The sequence below is a fragment of the Nicotiana attenuata genome, unplaced genomic scaffold, assembly GCF_001879085.1.
Source record: "Nicotiana attenuata strain UT unplaced genomic scaffold, NIATTr2, whole genome shotgun sequence".
NCBI classification, from domain to species: domain Eukaryota; kingdom Viridiplantae; phylum Streptophyta; class Magnoliopsida; order Solanales; family Solanaceae; genus Nicotiana; species Nicotiana attenuata.
Genome location: NW_017670505.1, coordinates 224,734 through 247,317, shown reverse-complemented (window position 1 = coordinate 247,317; position 22,584 = coordinate 224,734).

The following is a 22,584-nucleotide window of genomic DNA, read 5'->3' as shown; positions in this document are numbered from 1 at the left end:
GACCTGAACGAGATTAAGGATATGCTAAAGTGCCTTGTGGAAAAAAATGATATGTTAATGTGCCTTGTGAAACAAAATAGTAAAATACAGCTGCAGATAGAAAGGCAAGAGGAAACTATTCACAACTTGAAAGTTCAAGTGAGTCAACTGGTTGAAGATTTTAATGCTCAACAAGCCAATATTGTGAATAGTATCCAAGAAGAGCGTGAATTAGATACAGAAATTGAGGCGCTAGTGGAGAAGGCCAGAGTAGAACACCAACAATCAAGCGAACTAGAATTTGAGGATGTCGATGTTGTAGAAGAGATACTAGAGTCAACCAAGGATATTGAGGATACATATTTAGTTGACTCTAGTGTCATTGATATTGAGGATGTTGACAATCCCAATGTTCATGTAGTTGAGCGCATTGGTCCACACTCCAAGCATTTTTCCACATTGTGTTTGGATGATGATATAGAAATAGAGTCGTCTGAGCCACTTAAGGAGTCAAGGGATGAGGAACAAGGTGCCTACATTCTGGAATTTTTCTTTCCAGAAAATCAGGATTACACAGCTCATGTAAAGGCCAAGAAGTGCAAAATGCTACAGTGGTTGCTTGGGCCAGTTAGATTTGTTGCTCCACCCCTGGATCATAGCCGAAAACTTGATGCCAAATTGGGGGTTCAGTTCATATGCTCAAGGTGGAGGCAAAAAGTGATTCGCGTCGTGCCGCGACGTTAAATCAAACGCTTGTTGGGAGGAAACCCAACTTTACTGCTTTCTTTAATTTTTAATTTTTTAATTTTTTTTTAATTGTATTATTTTTGTAGTGTCGATTTTTGATTTTTTAGGAGCATGAAAAGCAAAGCTATTGGAGGGATGCAACAGCAAACCGGATGGTTTGGAACTAAGTGTGAGGTACCCGCACGAAGGACCAGGACTGGGAGAAGTCTGAGTACCCCATGAGCTGCTAGTGCTTTGGCCTTTGGCCTACTAGGGGGTTTCTTTTACCTCTTATTAGTTATGATGTGCATTGGGGACAATGCACAATTTTAAGTGTGGGGTGAGGAGATTGTCTAGGTGACTTTCTATGCTATTTTAGTTGTGTTAGTTTAATTAATAAATTTTTTTTCTTGAGGGATTTAAGTATAAAAAAAAGAAAAAAAAAGATTTTCTTTATAGGTAGTGTAGTAATTCCCCCTTGATTTTTCTTTGTGCCGCGGTTCTTTTCCAAGGGTTTTGTTTGAACCGGGTGTAGTTAGTTTATTTTTTTTAGGAGTAGGAGCCAGTGTGAGATGAATTGAATTGCAGCGATATCTCTTAACTTTGTTATGCCTTGAGAATAATGAGTCCTTTGGTTGTGACGCTTGTTGATACACAATTTTTCCCCTCATATTTTTAAATTTTATATATATACTTTCAAAATAGTATATTTGCTTCATCATTTAGTTTATAAACCTATACAGGCATTTTCTATAGTTTTTCATAATTGTTAGAGCTTTAAATTGATTTTTCTACATTTTAATTACTTGAATAATTATTAATTATTCATTCAAATTATTTTGTGATGAATTAACAATTCAAATTACTATTGTGAATCATCATATATGTTTCATAATATATTTACTTTATTTCGTGTAATTATGTTTGTATTTTTTAGCTATTTATCCAATTTTGCAATAATAGCATATATTCATATATGATTGCTTTTTATCTATACTATTTGTGTCAAAATAGCCTTCTATATTTTTATAATGCTAAATTATTATTTTTAATCCTTTTATTGCATAAATAACGTTTTTATTTATTTATTAAAGCATTTTTATAAATTATTTTGTTAAATTTTGTGTATTTAAATAATAGCCCATTTTATAAAACCAAATTCAAACCTAAAACTACCCAACACTTAATACCCTAGCCCAAATAACCCCCAGACCAAATCAATTAGCCCAATCCCACAACCCGGTCGGTACCTGTTTTATTTTAACCCGCCCCGTTCATTTTTAAATCCCAGCCGTTGATCTTTCAATATCAACAGCCCACATCCCTTCTCCCTTTTTTAATTAACCAAACCCCACCAAATCCTAAACATTTCCATCCACCCCGCCGCCCTCATATGCTCTCATCCCTCTTCTTCTTCAACTAGACTCTAGCCGTCTTCCACTCAAATCCTTCTCCTAATCCCACCAGACATGGGATTCGACTGCTATTGCTTTTCATATACGGCCTCCTCTTGGTACTGGTCACTTTCTTATAGTGTTTGCCTAAACATGGCAAGCAAATCTCATCAAAATCGAACCGGAATCGGTTCTAATCCTTGACCTTTCTGCTATTCCGTCTATATTCATCCTTTGTTCTATTATGGGTACGAATCTCTATTTATTTTTGTTGATTCTTACTTACTCTCAGATCTCTTTAGGTCGAACCAAAATTGGTTCGATTCTTTGATTTTGGGTGATATTTTGTCTATATTCGTCCTATTCTTTGTGGTGTTTGATTTTTTATTTTAGATTCTGCGAAATTTTCACTTTCCCTAAAATTAGGGTTTGAAATATTTCTCTTTTCCTTACTGATTTTTGATTGCATGTGATATCCTTTTCTTTCTCGTGTTTGATTGATGATCTTCCTTGTTTAGGTGTTTAATTTCTATTACTATATAAACCTCTCCCCATTCCCCTTTTCGAACAGACCTTAATCGATTTAATCTCACTAGAAACTTGAGGCTTTGCTCTGTGAATTCCTTATTGTCTCGCTCTTTGTTTTGTGGTGGCCGGCTGAAAGCCAAGGCCACAGAGAATCTACTGTTTGAACTCTTCTTGACTCTTGTGGATCTTTTGCTTTTGTTTGTTGTTCGCTTAAGTGGTAAGCTACTAGACCCTTGCAGTTTCGTCCCTATGTGTTCTTGATTTGCATATGTTTTCACCTCTGAAATTCTTGGATTAATATGTTTTCTGGATTACTTTTGCACGTGATTCTGTTAATTCTACCTTGTTCTAAGTATTTTAGAATTTGACTCCCCTCCTAATGCTACTAGTTCTGTGTCTACCCAAGCCTAACTTGGGTAATCTGAGTGCAAGGGCGTCTGGATGTTTCCCTAATCATGCTTGTTTGTTGTATCTTTAACCTCTATAATGAATGCTAAAATGTCTGCGTTAGTTATAACATGTTCACTTACTATTTGTCACTCAGCGTGCTCACTTGAACCCCATACCCCATTAGTAACTGATTGAGATCTTAACAGTTACCTCAACCCATTTTGCCATGACCTGCTTGAACCATTTTGAGACATGATTTAGATCTTCTCTAGTTGTTTAGTCTATTATGACAATCCCAGAATACGCATATGTGATATTTGGTATGAGTTTGCTATCTTACGCTGTTCTAATTCCTTGTAATGTTTGTTTTGCATATACAATATGTTGCAATTTGTATTAAAACTATTTGCTATCGATTATGATCTTGCTTCAATGCTAATATGTTTTCTAGTCTGTCCCTTGTTCATTTGATACCCTGTTTCTTCCAGTGTTTATCACAAAATATGTTCCCCATCATGCCCAAATACAGATTAGCATGATCCTGGGATGCATGTTTAGCTTAATCTGAACCTCTTAAGCCTCAATTGATTTAGTGTCATGACTGTTAATCCTGCAACTTGTTTCTTCCCCCCAACTCTTTAAATGTGTGGCTATCTATGTGGTGTTTTCCTATGTGTTGAAATCCTGTTGAACCTGCTAGCCTGTTTGATTAGTCGCTCTCCATGGCTATGTCTCCTTTAGGTTATAAGTGTGTTCCCCACTTCTGTCCCTCAGCTATTGTCCACCTCACTGTCACTTATGTTATTTTAAACTCCTTATTCTTAGCCGGCTGAAAGCCAAGGCTATCAAGGGTCTTGCTACTGACCTCCCTAGTGTGAGCACTGCTCGGGGGCCATTTGAGGCCCTTGTGAACTCTGACACACTAAGATTTGAGTCTTTGATCATTCCCCCTGATACTGAAACCTGCATTATTCCTGAATCTCCTCTATTAACCTCTCTAGTGTGAGCACTGCCCTGGGTTCTTGAAGCCCTTGGGTACTCTGACGCACTAGGGTCCAAGGTTCTTTGCCATTTTTCCTCATTGCTCAACTTTACCCTTTCTCCCTACTGAATGAGCCAATGAGCTTGTGCATGGCTGTTTTCTGAATCTTTGATGGCTATCGGATCCTGGCTATTTTCTGGGATATTGTGAAACTATGTGGATTTGAAATTGAAGGCCTGGCCTGGCCTGGCCGGGTATACTTTGGGCATGTCTAAGGCCTACAATAGTTATTTCATAACTTTGTAATTTATTTTATTCATTGGGCCTGTAATAATTCTGTAATAACAATTGGGGTGTTAGTAAAATTGGGAAAATGGGTTTACTTTAATGTTTGCATGAAACAGGTAGATATCCTGCCTATTGGTGTTTAATTTGTTTAACATGTTCTGTTCCTATGTGTTGTTAGACAACCTGCTTATAGGTGTTTAATTTTCTCAAACATGTTCAGCTACTGTGTGTGTTAGATAACCTGCCTATAGGACTTCAATGTTCAATTCGTTCAACATATTCTGCTTCTACATGATTGCTAGATATCATGCCTATAGGAAATAAAATGACCAATCTTTCAATTGCAGCATCTTCACTAGATACCATGATCATAGGATTATATTAGTTTTACAAATCTGCATTTTAAAAATCATGCCTATAGGGTCTTAATTGGTTAATGTGTTGTTATTATAATTACTCACTTAAGAGACATGCCTATAGGAGCTAAAACCAGTTTCAATTCTAATCATTAGAAATCCTGCCTATAGGACATTATCACTCGCTTTTAAGTGCTAATATTGAACTCTCAAACATTGCTTCGTTGCTATTATTAGAAAGCATGCATATATGATCAAACTAAACAATTTTGAATATCTCCCATAGTTATCACTTTCAATTATCGTACCTAGATATCATGTCTAAAGGTTTAAACACTTATAATCTGTAATAATCAGCATATAATATCATGTTCCCTAAATTGTGTAGTTATTCAGAAGTCATGCCTCTAAAATAACGCCTTGCATTTGAAACTGCCCGTACTCTGATTCAAAGTCATCAAGAAATCATGTTTATAGGTTTAAGGTTCTGAACTCTGAAATCTCCTAATTTGCTTATGTGTTTGTGTGTATTTGCTGTCTAAGTGTGGGGGTCAATGTGAGCCTTTAGTTGCTTTTATATAAAGTCCAACTTGTTTTGTATGTCACCTAGTTTTCTCATTTTGAGCTACCTAAGTTAAATCTAGAACCACCCAAAGATAAGGGTCCAAATGCCCCCTGGACCATAGGCATGGGACAGGTAGTGCACGCATAGGGTAGGAGTTATAATTGAACTAGTACGCTTTAGGTAACAACTTAAAGATAGTAATCGGGTAGCACGAGATAATAGTCTGTGCCAGCTGAATAATACGAGTAACACCCCATCTGGAGGGAGTTATGAAGTATTATTTATGTTGCACGGGGTGATCCTTTAGGCTAAAAAACTTAGGACCCCCCCCCCCCCTATTTTCTTTTTTTTTCCTACTATAATTAAAAATAGTTGTACCATCTGTTCAAAACCTGTTTATAATAAACTTCTTAAATTTTTGTGCTCTTTCTATGTTTATTTGATCACGTAGACTAATTCATATAATTCAAGTTCGGCGGGGACCCACAGTTGTGGACCTTGAAGAGTGCCTAACACCTTCACTTCGAGGTAATTTCGAGCCCTTACCCGATCTTTGGTGACGCAAACTGGTTAAACCTAAGTTATTTACAAATAGGTGTTGTAGCGCACCTCAAACCCGCTAGGTGGCGACTCTCTCTTTTAACACCTTCCTTAAAAGAGTTGTCACGTGTCAAAACCCGATTTCGCGAGAAAAAATGGGCGCGACAACGCTTAGGCTCAGTTTTTTACTTTAGTATAAGTACCTTAAATTGTAGATTCTTAAATTTGCTTGACTGTTTTGACTGGAGTGTCGTGATAAAACCAATCCCGAGTGAGTTATGTGTCATGTCTGTGTGATGTTTGTATGTATTCAGTGCATTGCATTTGATGTCTAGAACTTGCCCCGTGTGTGTACAAAGCGAAAAAGTAGTTTTGTTCAGTCTTGGAAGTGATATAGACGTTTCTTTGTTGAGCCATATATATATTTTACCCGCCTAATTGTAATGTATCATAGTTAACCCCTTTGAACTTATAATCCTGTTTTGTTGACAACAACATTACAAGCCTTACCCAATTGTTTGAATTAACCATCTATTTGAACCTTGTCACCTCTCATGAGCACTTGAATTGTGATGATTTATGTAAAAGTTAAAGTGTGAGGTGGTTGGTTTGGCTTTTGAGTGGAACTAATCAACTAAGGAGAAATGAAAAAGTAAGAGCCACTTGAATTGAAAAAAAAAGATAAAGGAAAAAAATAATTGTATTGTTGTGAAGAATATTCCTTGATGGTGGCTTTTGATATAATTGTGCGTAAAGAAGTATGGAATTATTATATATTGATGTGAAGGTGGAGTTATGATTTGACATAAGTATGGGTTTGAATATTAAAGTATATGTATTAAAGTGCTTAGGGAGGAATAGTCACTTTTATATCCAAATGTATCCTACCCGATCGTAGCATACATTACAACCAATTAAAGTCCTACTTGATCCTAGACTGAATGAGCTCGAATAGTAGAGTAGTATTACACTACGGGCAAGCATTTAGTGCATCATTTGTGGCATATGAATGTTATTTCTGAGAGAGAGTGAATTCTTTCTATCTTGAGTTCCTAATTGTTCTTAAATTTTATTGTGTGCGTGGAAGTACTCTCTTTTTTATTGTGAGGGCACTTGATTCATGAAGGAAAGGAAATGTCATTGACCTCTATGTTAGAGTAAGTGAGTGAGTGGTGAATAATGCATGGTACTTGCGAGTCAAATCTTGAGGTGGAGATGTTACACCCTTGTGCTTAGTCTATTTTAAAGATTCTTGGTGTGATGAGTTAGGAGAATTGCTTAAAAAGGTCGTGTCTATAAGTGTAGTTTGATTGCTCGAGGACGAGCAATGTTTAAGTGTGGGGTATTGATGTGTGGCCATAATTCCATAATTTTGTACATTATTGCCTTGAAATTTATATGCTATAAGGATAAATTATACTTTATTTGCACGTAATGGAGTCTATTTTATGTGTAAGTGAATTGGAGATGAAAGTAGAGCAAAAGGGATACTTAAACGTTGAAAGTGTGCTCGAAAACAGTGAAAAGGAGAAAGCTGATAAGGCCAGGCAAAGGACAGCTTAATCGGGTGTTAGACCTGGCGAGGCCAGGCAAAGGCCAGCTCCACTAGGCGTTATGCTTGGCAACGCCAGGCCTGGGGCGATATCCATTCTGAGTTTTGAAGATTTATTTTGTCTCCTGGTTTGACTAGGACTTGTCCTACACATTTAGGTCTTTTCCTACACATGTAAATAGACCTATAAACGCCACTTTTAAGGGAGATCGGACAGAGAGACCGACATTAGACCGGGGATTCGACCTAAGGAGGCAAGAACACACTAGGAGCAAGGCGAAAATTCTTCTACGAGTTTTTCACTTCCATCTTCCTATTTCTATTATTGGTTATGAACTCTAGTATTATAGTTATGCATACTATTATGAATAGATAATTTGTTATCTAGGGTTTTGATGGAACCTATTGGAGGATGATTTTCCTGTTACGTTAATATAGATTTGTTGTAGCTTTTTCTCTATTTGTTCAACTACGTTTATATTGTGGTTGGTTGAAGAGATCTCAATCGACTGTGCCTTTTTAGTGTGTATTACTTGGGAGAGAGTGCATATTTAGGTAGTTGTTGAACAACATCACTCCTAAAGTATACGAGGGATCAATACGGAGGGTTAAAGGTGGGATTAGGGATAACAAAACCTTGGTGCGATCCGAGTGAGCTGTACTTAATGCCAGCTAGCGTAATTCGAGAGAATATGTCCAGTAAATTATGGTAGTTACTCGGGAGAGAATTAAGACAATCAGAGCACTCATGATCGGTAGAGAAGACTTAGGCAAATTTATAAAAAACGTAGCGAAAGGATTTCGATAATAGGGGAAATCATAACTCTAGACCTCCTTAATCTTGTGTCTAACCCTTAGTATCTTTAGTTGTTAATTTACTATTTTATTTTGATAGTTAATTAGTTAAACACAAGAATCTTAATATCCATAAGTTAGGAATTGTTCAAGCTTGTCTTCTTGGTGATAGTGAACAGTTGTAGCTAAGCCTTAGCTCTCTGTGGGATTCGACTCCGGACTTGTAAACTGTTTTATATTTACATCGATCGGTTAGTCCTTTTATAAGGCATAGTTGGGTGTGATCATCAATTCAGCCTTAGATTTTTCTTTTCCCAAATCAGAATTGGTATTTGAGATAAAGAAAATCCGTCCACTATCTAAATTCTAAATTTTAAAATTCGAATTGATCAACCAGCAATGGAGACTCTATCATGAATCCACAACGGAAAAAGAAAATATTTTTATAGCGAACTAAAGGAGGCTGGAAAAAAAGTAAGAAAAGACACCAGCAATGTTAGGGCAAAAGTATTTGAGTCGTGGTTTAGGAATTAGGGTCGCAAATCCAGTCTCACCATATACTCTTCCTTCTTCTATCTCAAATACCAATTTTAAGATGTGTTTTGTATGCCCAAACGTAAATATTCATATTTATTCAGTTACTTTTATATTCAATGTAATGTAAAGTTGTAAACATATCGTCAAATATGAAAAACAATAAATCCTTTTTTTTTTAAAGTTTCCCCGTCATGGGAACATAGAGGGGGCATCTACCTGACCTGTTCTTACTGTAGAGAAAGATATAACATAAGTAAAGAAGGACAATTTAGTAATTTCATATAGGTAAGGTTGTTAGTTACTAACCACCAATCCTAGAGTTAGTTAACTTGCTAATAATGATTCTATTCCTAATTAGTTATAACTGTTTAGTTAGTTACAATTAATACATATATATAAATACCTACACTATGTATGAAAAGATCAGAAGATTAATAAGAAATACTCTTTTCTCTTAGTTCATATCGCCTTCTCTCTCTCTGCTTCTTCTTCTTCTTCTTCTTCTTCTTTATCATCTCAGTTTCATTCTTGGATTCAATCCAATAACAATTTCATGGTATCAGAGCGGATCAAGTTAATTCAATAAGCTTGAATCTCGATCCAACTCTTAATTCCGTAAAATCGAAGAAGTTCTAAATTCAGTTCTTGCTTCGTTCAAGTCTTGAAGAAAATTCAACAGCTATGGCGGCTAATGAACAACCAGCTGGTGTTACTCCTGTAATTCCAACTACAAATTCGAATCAAGCAGGTTTGCATGCAAATGATTACAATCATCCACTGTTTTTAAGCCCTTCAGACGTTAGTGGCATTCAAATCATATCTTTTCAATTAACTGGGATTGAAAATTATTCTCTGTGGTTTCGATCTATGAGAATAGGACTATTAGGAAGGAATAAGTTAGGTTTGGTGGATGGTACTTGCACAAAAGAAAAATTTCCAGAAAATTTGTGGAGTCATTGGGAAAGAGTAAATGCTATTGTGTTTCTTGGTTGATGAATTCTATGAGCAATGGGTTACTTGGTGGTATAATGTATGCCTCAAGTGCAAAGGCTGTGTGGGATGATTTGCATGAAAGATTTGATAAGGTGGATGGTTCAAGGTCATATAATCTGCATAAAGAAATTGCTACGCTTAGTCAAGGGACAACATCTATTTCTGCTTATTTTTCAAAATTGAAAGATTTGTGGGAGGAGTTTGAAGCACTAGTTCCTGCACCTGGTTGTTATTGTCCAAAATCAAGAGAGTTTGTTGTACATTTACAAAAATTGAAGCTGTTTCAGTTCTTGATGGGACTGAATGATTCATATAGCCAGACTAGAAGTCAAATCTTGCTCATGAGTCCAATGCCAACGGTCAATCAAGCATATGCCATGGTGATTAGTGATGAGAGCCAGAAATCAGTTGCAGTAAATGCTGGTGTACTAGGAGCAAATCCAACATCTTGAACTAGTCAATTTGAAATGGCAATGTATACTAAAACTGGGGGAAACTATCAGAAAACCAGGAAAAATTTCAATCTGTTCTGTGATTGTATGCAAAATGAAAGGGCATTCTAAAGAAAATTGTTATAAGGTCATAGGCTATCCTCCAGAATATAGACCAAGAAAGAAGAACACAAATACTCATAGTGCATATAATGTGCTGTCTGATATAAGTTTACAGGGAAATCAGTTATCTAGAGGAAATTGGAATGAGAATTGCTTACAAAATTCTCAATTAACAAATAGTGATGTGAGTACTAATAATTCTCAGAGTTTTGGTCAAATAGCAAATACACCTTCGATGGGAAATTGCACCTTCACAAAAGAGCAGTATGAGCATATTGTACAACTGCTGAACAAAGACAATTCAAGTGCTGCAACACCATTAGCTAATGCTGCCTCTACTACAGCAACACCATCAGCTAATGCTGCAGGTATTCCTTGTACCTTATTAGCCTTTAAAAGTCTACAATAATGGATTATAGACACAGGAGCTACAAATCATATGGTAGCTGATATAGAACTGTTAAATAAAGTCTCTCTAATGCAAACAAATCAGTCAAAGAAAGTACATCTACCTAATGGAGAAACTACTCAAGTTACTCATATTGGAACTAGTACCTTAACAGATCAAGATATAATAACCAATGTATTTTACATCCCTCAATTCAAATATAACCTCTTGTCTGTCTCTAAATTAACTAAGGAACTGAAATGCTCAGTTGCTTTCTTCCCTGATTTTTGTATATTTCAGGAACTCTTCAGTGGGAGGGTGAAAGCGATTGGTAAAGAAGACAGTGGTCTATACATTCTCAGTAGAAAAAAATTACCAGAAAATAATGCACTTAGTTTAAACACTATGGAGACAGAAATCAGTAAAGAGATTAACTCAAATGATATTGAACTCTGGCATAGAAGACTTGGATGTGTCTGCTACTGTTCTCAAGAAGCTTTTCTCTACAAATGCTCAAGATATAACTACTAAAATAGATATGTGTACTACATGTCCTTGTGCAAAGCAAACAAGGCAACCCTTTCCTATTAGTAGTATAAGAACAGTTGCTAGTTTTGAATTAGTTCACATGGATGTATGGGGTCCTTACAAAATTCCTACTATGGATGGTAATAGGTTCTTTTTAACTGTAGTAGATGATTTCTCTAGAATGACATGGATTTTCTTGCTGAAATTGAAGTCTGATATATGTGTGATTATACAACAATTTTTTACCTTCATCAAAACTCAATTTGGAACTATAATTAAAACAATAAGAACAGATAATGGTACAGAATTCATTAACTCAATCTGTGAAAACTTTTTTAAGAATCTAGGAGTAGTTCATCAAAAAATATGTCCTTATACTCCTCAACAGAATGGAGTAGCTGAGAGAAAGCATAGACATATTCTAGAACTTACTAGAGCTATAAGATTTCAAGCTAATATACCTATCAAATTCTGGGGTTATTGTGTTCTTGCTGCAGTATACATCATTAATAGGCTACCTAGCTCTGTCATTGGAAATAAAAGTCCATATGAAAGGTTGTACAATAAGAAACCTACATTACAACATCTTAAAATTATAGGTTGTTTGTGCTATGCAAAATTAGTTAATCAAAATGATAAATTGATGCCTAGAAGAAAACCTGCTATACATATGGGATATGCTACAACTCAAAAGGGATATGTATTATATGATTTAATAGATAAAAATTTCTTTATAAGCAGAGATGTTCAATTTAGAGAAGACATATTCCTTTCAGGAACAAACAAGACAGCAATAAATCCTTATTTGTACATCCAAACACAACAGACTTGTTTCTACATAACATAGATTCAACAATACAAGCTACAACTTCAGAAAATAATATGTATTCAAATAAACAGAAAAATATATTATGTCAGAAGTAATACAAGAATTCACACAACATTATGAGAATAGTCACATAGAATCTACTCAGACTAACAATCAACAAACTTCATCTATGCAACAAAGAAATCAAATTTCACAACCAGTAAATGTCAGAAAATTAGGAAGAGGAAAGAAACCACCTATATGGATGAAAGACTTTGTGTCATTAACTGCTCAACAGAATGAACCATATGCAATACCAAAATTCATAACTTATGATCATCTAACACCTAAATATCAAGCTTAATTGACAACAGCTTCAAATATAACTCTATACTCTGAAGCTATAAAGGACCCTAAATGGATAGATGCAATGAAAGCAGAGATTGAGGCACTACAAAATAACCATACATGGGATATAGTAACTCTGCCTACTGGTAAAATTCCTATTGGGTGCAAGGTGATTTATAAGATTAAATACAAGGCTTCTGGTGAAATAGAAAGATTTAAAGCTAGGTTAGTAGCTAAAGGTTTCAGTCAAAAAGAGGGGATAGATTATCAAGAAACTTTCTCTCCTGTTATAAAAATGAAAACTGTAAGAACTATATTAGCTATAGCTGCTGCAAGACACTGGAATATACACCAAATGGATGTATATAATGCTTTCCTACAAGGAGATTTACTAGATGAAATTTATATGCAACTACCTCAAGGATTCACAAGTCAGGGGGAGAATAAGGTATGCAGACTTGTGAAATCTCTATATGGTTTGAAACAAGCTCCCAGACAATGGAATGCTAAACTGACAGAAGCATTAATGAAATCTCAATTCCAGCAAAGTCAACATGATCAGTCTTTATTCTTTAAGAGAACTACAGAAGGTATTACAATGGTCTTAATCTATGTAGATGATATGTTTGTGACTGGTGACTCTCTGAAACTAATAGAGGAAACAAAAGCTCATCTTCAACAGTTTTTCAAAATGAAAGATCTAGGGGAATTGAAGTACTTTCTAGGCATAGAATTTGCAAGATCAGAACAAAGGATTCTTATGCTCCAGAGGAAGTATGCACTAGAACTGATTTCTGAAATAGGAGTTGCAGCTGCTAAACCATTTATTACACCTCTTGACACAAATATGAAACTTACAACTACAGTGATGAACATCTAACGAAAACCAAGTCAACTGTTCAAATGAATGAAGAACTGGCAGATCCAATTTCCTATCAAAGACTGATGGGCAAACTCTTGTACTTAACAATGACCAGGCCTGATATATCATTTAGTGTTCAAACACTAAGTCAATTTCTTCAAAGACCAAAGAAGTCTCACATGGAAGCAGCCCTAAGGGTTGTCAAATATATCAAAACAGCCCAGGGCAAGGTATTTTACTTTCAAGCAAGTTAAACAATACTATCACAGCATACTGTGATGCAGATTGGGCAGCTTGTCCATTTTCAAGAAAATATGTTTCAGGTTACCTAGTTAAGTTTGGAGATTCACTAATATCATGGAAATCCAAGAAACAAATTACTGTTTCTAGAAGCTCTACAGAAGCTGAATATAGAAGCCTTGCAACAACTGTTGCAGAACTCATTTGGTTGATTGGCCTATTAAAAGAAGTGGAAGTTGAAGTCAAATTACCAGTTGAAGTGTTTAGTGACAGCAAAGCTGCAATTCAGATTGCAGCAAATCTTGTCTATCACGAAAGAACAAAACACATTGAAATCGACTGTCATTTCATCAGAGAAAAAATTGTTCAAGGTCTTATCAAAACTACATACATATCTACAAAAGAGCAGCCAGCAGATATATTAACCAAAGGTCTCAACAAGGTTCAGCATGGATATCTTTCTTCCAAGCTAGGTGTTCTTAATGTGTTTTCAGTACCTAGCTTGAGGGGGAGTGTAGAGAAAGATATAACATAAGTAAAGAAGGACAATTTAGTAATTTTATATAGGTTAGGTTGTTAGTTACTAACCACCAATCCTAGAGTTAGTTAACTTGCTAATAACGATTCTATTCCTAATTAGTTATAACTAGTTTAGTTAGTTACAATTAATATATATATATATATATATATATATAAAAATACCTACACTATGTATGAAAAGATCAGAAGAATAATAAGAAATACTCTTTTCTCTTAGTTCATATCGCCTTCTCTCTCTCTGCTTCTTCTTCTTCTTCTTTATCATCTCAATTTCATTCTTGGATTCAATCCAGTAACAATTTTACCATAATTAGAATGGACAATAAATTCCTAATTTCTATAATTTGACTTATGGCAAAATTAAAAGTAGAAAGTAGATGAGGGTTTCTCCTAGTACAATTTGAGCTCCTACAAACAAGGACTAAGTACTAAACTCAGTGCAATCAGTTTACAATTTAGCAGATTGTACTTTTTCTCACCTTGATTAAACTTAGTGCAATCTGTATACAATTTCTCTTCTCATCATTCTTCGTTGCAGCTGAGAAATAACAAAATCTTAATTATCTGATAACACTATAAAATTTATTCTAATGGTTAAAGGTTGAAGAAAAAAAACATAAAAACAAACACATCTTGGTTTGTATTAAGGGCTCATTGCTAAGATTAACCTCATTTTATTTAAATATCGTAAGATCTTAAATTAATAACCATAACGGAATAGAGATAAAATGCGTAATCTTGAGTTAGAGTTAAATAAATGTATCATTGAATTTCATTGATCTGCAACAATTGATAATTAAGTCTAACAATAACTTCAACAATCCACTAGCTATCATATTGTCACAGTTCAGAGATCGCTATCTCGCTCTCAGTGATGGGACATCAACCGCTATCACCATGTATTTAAGAATGGAATACGTCAAGGTTTTGATAGTAACCTCTATTTATAGAGAGTGTCTATCCATCACGTGCATGCCAATAGTTACTGAGGTTGCTTATCCACGAACATATATGATAATTTAATATCAAGCCTTTTATTTTATTCCCATTTGGACCAAATCACTATTCTTTTTAAACTAAGTCCAAATTTCAATAAATATCACATGTGAATTTTTACATTTAGGCGTAATGGCTTCCTGACCACTTAAACTTGTATCGGTTTGTAAAGTCGATACATGAACTTATATTTTTCCCATTTGAACACTTCAACTTGACGGAATGAATACTAATAAACACGTTTGACCATTGACCAAGCCTATGTGGAAGTGACACAGCTGAAATGGCTAAATTGTGTGCAAATCACGCTGCCAAGGCGCGTGAATTGTTTTATTTTTATTAAAAAAAATTAGAAATAGAATAAAATATAAATAAGAAAGGAAAAAAAAGACCTTTCTCTCTCTCCTTCTCTTTTCCCCTCCCCTCCCACCTCTCTCATCTTTCCAAGCAACTCCCCCATCCTGTAATTTTTATTTTATTTTCTATTCTACTTTCCCTTTCCTTCCCCGTTTCTTTTTCCCTTTCTCTTCCCTATTCACTAAATGGCTCCTGCACAAGGATGGTAAGTACAAATCTAAAAGTTGTCCAAATTGTTATGCGTTGATTTACTGGAAAAAGAAATGCAAGACCGAATATCCGATTCATCAGCATCATAATCATCTAGTTCTTCTTGGCCGTCACTGAGCTCTTCCATATCGGACTGGAGCTGTTTTGGGGAAATCTAGGGTTTGCAAGTGGGGCTTAGCGAAGAAGCCGTCAATATGAGGAGGGCAGGGTTTGGAATCAAAGTCGAGTAATTCTCGCGAAGGACTATCCCTGTCCCATTCCCTTTTGTGAATCTCGTCGTCGATTAAACACCAGAGAGAACTCAAATTGGAGGACGGCGCCGTTGCCGTCGAAGTCAGAGAGCCGACGACCTTGTCCACCCGTACTCTAAAGCTGTCATCCATTTTTACCTTGTGAATAGTGTGTATATAACACAGGCTATATACACCGGTTGTCAAAGCAGAAAAGAGCAGTAGGCAATATTGTTGTTTTGACGAAGCTTTCATTTAGGAGGAAGAAGATGACGGTGGTTGAAAATGGCTGAGGTTTGGAGTTGTTGGTGGACTATTGGATGTGTATGGTGGAGAAAAAAGAGAAAGAAAAAGAAATTAAAAATTTTAAAGACTAATTTTTTTTCTAATAATGTAGAACCTACAAATCCACATGTCATATAATAAAGACCAAACATGTGACATGGCATTCATGTCAGGGCGATTGGCGAACACGTTCAACAGAAAGTGTTTATTAGTATTCATTCCGTCAAGTTGAAGTGTTCAAATGGGAAAAATATAAGTTCATGTATCGACTTTACAAATCGATACAAGTTTAAGTGGCCAGGATGCCATTTCGCCTTATATTTATATATTTAATGAAAAGGGGCCAAAACTATCCCTTAAGTATCGGATTTGGTACATAAATACCCTATGTCCACCTATTTGAATAAAAATGGCCCTGCCGTTTTCTTTTAGGCTCAAGTTTGCCCTTAAAACTAACGATCCTTTGAAAATAAAATAATTGAATGTTTATTTATTACGTGGCATATTCTGATTGGCCCAAAATTAAACCTTACAAAAAAAACAAAAAAGAAACCACCCATAACTAGACTTGACCCAACCCGCCTAAAAAAGGGCTAAACAGTTAAACCCATCTTGCCCTATTCTTGTCTCCTTTTCTCTGAAGAAGATGAACATGAAGAACTAAGTGTTGTTTTCGTGAATATTGAAGGCCAAACTTATTGGAACGATCCAGATATTATCACCCATCCATTCTACATTAGCCCTTCTCGGATACTCCTATTTCAGAAAAATGTATCCAAAATAACACTTCTGCTTCAATTTTGCGGACTTAAGCAATAAAGTTTTCAAACAAGAAGTGATGTGTTATGTCCCTAGCTTCAATTGTGATTGCTAATTGAAGAAGATTTTTCTATGTAAGAAATGGAGATCTTTAAAATATCTTATATGTCATGATTGCATTGCTAGTATGAGCTATTTGTGTATCTGGAACTGTTAATAATGGAGATTTTTTAACACTTGAAGAGGAGAATTGATTGTTCTTCTTTGCCGATTCTAGTTTTCTGTGATTCTTCTGATTCCAATAAGAACTAATTTGGGAAAATAAGTGTGTGTTTATGTGTGTCGGTGATAAAACGAGAGCCGAAGAAAAGCAAAATTAAAAGAAAAAAACAAAACAAGAGGTTCTGCCGGTAATATTGTCGGAGCCGAAGGTGGCGACTGGAATTTAAGCAGAAGACGGGGTTTTTTTAAAAAAAAATGGGGCGAGTGGGTTCGTATCTCCGGGATGGGGTTTAAGTTAGGCTGCTAAAGTGCTGACATGTGGAGAATAAATAAAGTTTTTTTTTTTTTAAAAGAAAGGGCCGTTAGAAATAGGATAAGGTTGAGCCAAAAAATAACGGCAGGAGCATTTTTATTCAAATAGATGTACTGAGGATATTTAGGACAGTTTTGTACCAAATTCAGTAGTTAGAGTATAGTTTTGGTCCTTTTTCGTTTATTTAAATATCTGAGGCAAATAGGCACCACCAAATGTGGTGGAGGTAACGGAATGACCATATCCCTAAGACACTCACTTCTATGTACAGTATATGTAATGTAATGTGGCCCCAAAAATGCAATATCATGGAATCCAACACAATTGTTTTTCTCTTTTTATTCAGTCCATCCCTTTAGTGGAATGATATCTATAATACTGTATCTCAACTCTACTTCTTCAAGAAAACTGCACTATTTCCCACCTCAACAAACTGAAAAAAGGGAAAATATATTAATTTCTTAACTGGTTTGATATTTTTTAAGTCAATGGATTTATAAAAAGTGAATGGCAAGTGTGTGAAGGATGGCGTCATGAGATGCCATTTTGGTTGAGGTATGAAACATCTCTATAAATTTAATAAAAAACTGAGAGTAATTGAACTAAATTAAAGAGGAACCGTAGAATAGAACTAAAATTCGTACTAATCTATTTCCCACGACAACAAACTGAAAAAAAGGACAATAAGTTAATTTCTTAATTGGTTTATATTTTTTTAAGTCAAAGGATATAAATAATGAATGGCAAGTGTGAAGGGTGTCGTCATGAGATGCTATTTCGGTTGAGAGGCGAAACAGCTAAAATAATTCAAATAAAGAATTACACCAATTGAACCAAATCAAAGAGACAACGCAGCAGCCAGCATGCACATATTCATGAATAAATTGGTGCTTAATAAACTGGTTCAAGATGGAAACAGCATAAGCAAATTTAGGGCGGGTTCGGTATATTCAATTAAACTCATTATACATTAATATATGCTCGAAGTAAATACACATATGCGCAAAAAAATTAAAACGTATGCATATAATAAGATAAGACCCAATCTCAACACGCCTAGAAGTAGATTCAGGATATTGATTCTATGGGATCAGGTTCAATCGCTAAAACCACCACAGTATTTGAGTTATGGGTTCATAGTTCAATATTTTCAACAATTTCAATAACTTTTACGCTGATAAATTCAGATTTAGGCTAAAAGTTATGTGTTCAAATGAAACCACATCCGGTGACGAATCCACATTTGGAGGTATATTGGCTTTGGTTAAATTGTGTTATATATTCATAGATAATACTAAAATAAATAAATAATTGACCATGAACACCCGCTATAATCGTGTTTGATCACTTAGAATTTATACTAAAATTAGTGAAACATAAATCTTGAATTTGCTACTGCCCACATGTAACATATTGGACCCGGCCTTGAACACACTGACTCTAAATTTTGAATTTGCATTTAGTAGAAGATCGAAGGCGTGGTTTAAAGGTAAGATGTTGCCGAATGTGACACTTTAACTATTTAATACTCTTCTTAACTTAGAATCTGCCTACCTTATTTCAATATTGTTTTCTCCAGATGCAAGAAAAGGCCATTCATTCTTCAAATTATGATTTCAACGCTACCATAAGCCACATAATAAGGACAAATAAAAATGCAGTAAAGAAATAGAGGGTGTTTTCTAGCTTTTTATAATGAGTTGAAATTAATTAATTATGGCCATGATTAGAGTACTTAACGTGTTGATGACTTCAAAAGGGGAACATAAAGAAGGAAAGGACAAAAAGAAAAAAAAAGAGCTTTGGTTTGTCTTCGTATGCAAAATATGGAGAAGCAACTGTGATATTTCTGAAGAGGCGCAGGTGAAAATTTGTTGAATGTGACACTTTTCAGAATATCAAGCAAAAGTGCAAAAATTGGTTTGCCTTAAAAGATTACGGATTTGTACGTGAATTTTGGTACGGACTTTATGAGCCTGAGAAATATGTAATTGACATTTATTTCAAAATATTGGTAAAAAAAACATATCCAGCTCAAAAACAGAATATACCGGGATCGTTGAACAAATAGCCTATCGAATATACTGTTTAAATTTTAAAATCAGTTATACACAAATTATATTAATTGTACACGGATATACACATACTATACAAAAATTATCTCGCCAGCTATTTAGGTGAATTCTATATTTTAATTAGCCGTTCTCTTGATGATTTCGTGAACACTTTCAGACAATTAAGATATTATGTATCTCGAATCCTGCTAATGTCTCCATCGATAACATCTAATTAACATATATACCTGAAATATTATTAATTTTAGCCTGCGCCAGAAACTATTTATATCTGGTAGCCGAAAAAATGTATAATTTTTATATATAGTATACAGAATATATATGTATACAAAAAATATATAAATTATTTTTACAGCAACTATACAATGTCATTTTTCCTATTATCAATCACAGCAAAGAGAAGATCATGAAAAATGTCGGTTGCACCAACTTTTATGTTTTGCCAACTAGTGGACTAGGCAATAGAATTTTAGAATAAGTGACTTATTCATCAGCCAAGGACAATCAAATCCGAATGTAAATACGTGTAGATCCATTTGAAAAATTTATAAAATTGTATATCTATCTTATTATTCTTAGTTTAACAAGTACATACTATTTTTTTTTAATAAATAAAGTGAAACATTACAGACAAAATTTTAAGTTAGTTGACAAAAGTGGTCAACTTTTGGAAGCCTATAACGGCATGACTTGGGTGCTTTACAGGTCCTAGCCCCACGAATGAGCTCATTTCCATAGAGTAGAAGGATTGTTTTAAGAAGAAAAAATAAAGACGTGGGTGGCATTATATTAGGAAGGTAGTTAGAAATGAAGCAGCAATTTTTATAATTTTTGGAAGCAAATTATGCAGAACTAAGGTGAAATATTACTCTAAAGAAAAAAAATGGAAAATGAAAAGAAAAGATTTTTTGAGGTAGTTGATTTTGAAGGTCACCTTAAATTACCTATGACGATATGGATTGGACTTAGAGAACTAATTTACACTATAGCCCACGAATGAGTCCAGTTCCATTGATTATGTGTTATTTGGCATTTTTTTAAAAATAGTCAGATTTACAACTGGTCGTTCAAAAATAGTCCAATTTCAAAAGTAATCGAAATTTAGCCACTTTTTATGTAAAGATAAATCTGAGCGAAAACACCGTTCAAAACCCGAGAAATACTCCAGTATATTATGCTGGAGTTCCAGCATAAGTATACTTGAACTCCACCATATTATACTGGAGTTCCAGGATAGTATGCTGGAACTCCAGCATAATATGATGGAGTTCCAGCATAAATACACTAGAACTCCAGCATAATATACTGGAGTTCCAGCAAGTATAATGGTCCAGTATAATATACTGGAGTTTGGAGCACCAGTGCTCCAGTCTCCAGTATATTATGCTGGACCGGTCTCTATTGCTGCAAAACGGTGGCTATTTTTCATTGAATTGATAAACGCTGGCTATTTTTGATTGACCAGTCCGAAAACTGGCTATACCGTGAAATTTTGGAGTGTTATTTACATCAAGTGATCGCTTTCGCGGCCTTGTATTTAGAAGTTAGTAACTTTGGAAAAATTAGACTTGTGATCTGAATATTAGTTTGAAATTTATACCTCAGACGACTAGTATTATTTAGTAATAAATGCCAAGCTACAAAAATAATGCTAAAACGTGGCTATTTGTGAAAACCATTGATTACTGTCGGTGCTAAACGGGTGAAGTTTACAAATAACCTTGAAATGAGCTGGTCTTGAACTTTTGACTTTTGGGGCAGATCACCTGACTGGGCAAAACTTCAGGTTGAATAAATTTTTGACTTTTGACCTTGAAGGTTTGCCTATTGGCCAGGTGACCTAACCCAGAGGTCAAAAGTTTATGACCACCCCAATAGTGTCCCTATTTCTGTCATATTATGGTGCTAAACCGACAATTTTCAATTGGGCTAAAAAGCCTTATTTTTGGCCCATCTCGTTTGCCAGCATAATGGGTTAAGGTAAACTTGGTTGGGCTACGAAGTAAGCAAGTAAAAATAGTACGGTATAGCTAGTTTTCGGACCGGTCAATCAAAAGTAGTCAGCGTTTACCAAGTCAATGAAAAATAGCCACTATTTTGCTGCAATAGAGACCAGTCCAGCATAATATACTGGAGTTCGGTGCACTTGTGTATGAACTCCAGCATATTATACTGGACCGGTATACTTTGCTGGCTCTAGTATAATATACTGGAGACTGGAGCACCGGTGCTCCAAACTCTAGTATATTATACTGGACCAATATACTTGCTGGAACTCCAGTATATTATGCTGGAGTTCTAGTGTACTTATGCTGGAACTCCATCATATTATGCTGGAGTTCCAGCATACTTATTCTGGAACTCCAGTATAATATGCTGGAGTTCAAGTATATTTATGCTGGAACTCCAGCATAATATACTGGAGTATTTTCCGGGTTTTGAACAGTGTTTTCGCTCAGATTTATCTTTATATAAAAAGTGGCTATATTTCGATTACTTTTGAAATTGGGCTATTTTGGAACGACCAGTTATAAATTTGGCTATTTTTAAAATTTACCCAAGTAGCAAGTACTTGATGAGGACGACGCCCATGTGAGTCCAAATATGAAAATGACAGGAATATACATAAATAGCATGTTGGATTAATTATTTACTTTTTCTTTTGGTATAAATAGATTATACACATATATACGCGCTAGCTATTTTATATTTAATCGGTTGGATCGCAGCTATTTAGGTTAAAATAGAAACACAAAGTGGCCAGTGGCCATTAAGTAATGAACGCCAGATTGGGGCCATAAGACAAATTGAGCTATTCTTTCATCATTTTTGGGTCTAGCCATCTGTTTATTTTGTTTTTGTCGAAAGACGAGACCATATATTTAAAATTTTGATCACAAACTGATTGTTTAGGGATGGCAATTGAGCGGGACGGGGCGGGGTAGAGCAGGGCAAGCCTTGACCTGCTAAAATTTTGACCCGTCCTGCCCTGCCCCATTTAACATTTTTCCAGCTTGTTGCCCCACCCCGCTAAGCCCTCCCCATCCTGCCCCGTTTATGTTTTTTAATTATTTTTCTTTACTTTTTCTTTTCCAGTATTCTAAAATAATTTTTTAACTTTTTAAATTTATTATTTGAACCTTATATAATTAATAACCAATTTGAACCAACGGTAGCAAAATTGGCTGCATCGTTAATTTTATTGAAATAACTCAGCTAGTTAGTTACATATGTGACAAAAAAT